Genomic DNA, 1389 nt, shown 5'->3' on the forward strand with positions numbered 1-1389 from the left:
TTAATGTTTGTCAAAACTGATATTGCATTTACATACAGTGAAAAATTTTACAAGTTTTAAATATAGACAAAATTCTAAACAGTTTGGTTCCCATGATGACTGTTCTTAAATGCCTACTGGCAGTACTTCTTGCTAGATTGCGAGAAGGTTTAGAAATTTGAGAAAGCAGCTAAAGTTTGCATATGTAGCAAAGCTAAATATTGAGGGCAATTTTATATAATTCATTGCATTCATGACCAAGTTAGGTATTAAACATCAAACATAAAATGTGACAATATTTAACCGCCTTAATCCTCAGTTGTCATGTTCTGCATAGTGAAATAATGTTTTAGTGAAAAAGTTGAATTTTGAAAACTGTGATAGTTGGTCATACCTTTATAAACTAGATTGTTGTGGTATCAATACATGTAATTATATTAGGGATCCCATGTGCTTTGAGTTATATTATCACCTGATCAGTTTTCTCTTGAGGAATCAAGGAGAAATTGTTCTAAATGGACAGATAAAAAATACCTCTTCCTCTTTTCCTCTTCTTCTTTCTCTTCCCTCTCCTCAATTTCAGCCCTCTTAATCTTTCTTAGGATGGAGGATAGCTAAGTTTATTGTTTCCCTCTCAGTCAATTAATTCAAGAGATTGTATAAATCTATAAATAACTAAATATTATATCCAGTCTTTAAATGGTAGATGTATGGAATCAACTTGTAACTGAGAACACATAAGATTGTGATTAAGAGACTTTACTACCCTATGATCACTGCTGCTTAAGAAAAATCACTTCAGAGACCTCGTCTCATCTAAGGTTTATGCTTCTTGTGGTTGCTTGGAAGAGTATTTTCTTCTTAAAATTTATTATTATTTTTAGAGAGGATTATTTTTAGAGAGGTGAACTTAGATAATTGGCAGAAAATATTGAATGATTATTTGTATAGCTCAAAGGACTTGGCCTTAAAATACCATCTCCATAAGTAGTGGTGAAATTGAACTCTGCTATATATCAGAAGCCTTAATCTTTTTGACATGCCTTATCAAACGTAAAGAATTTTATATTGTATAAACAAGAACACAGGCTCATGTGGAATAAATCACATTTGATTTAATCTATGAGAGAATTATGCAACATTGTTTTTGTTTGGGATTCAAAGTCATTATACTAATAAATGCACATATCTCATATTTAAAACAACCATTTTTACAGATTACATGCAATGTTCCATTTCATAGCTTCTGAGATGCATAAGGTAAACAAAAGAAGTAACAATTTGAAAATGCAAGTGGGTTTATTTAAAGACAAAGCTTTTGTCTTCAAAATTTAGATCCTTTAAAAATGGAACTGTGTGAATTCATTATGCATTTCATATTCTGTTCAGGCGTGCTGAGGTCTGTTTCTA

This window comes from Apodemus sylvaticus, chromosome 15 (genome assembly GCF_947179515.1).
Source record: "Apodemus sylvaticus chromosome 15, mApoSyl1.1, whole genome shotgun sequence".
NCBI lineage: Eukaryota > Metazoa > Chordata > Mammalia > Rodentia > Muridae > Apodemus > Apodemus sylvaticus.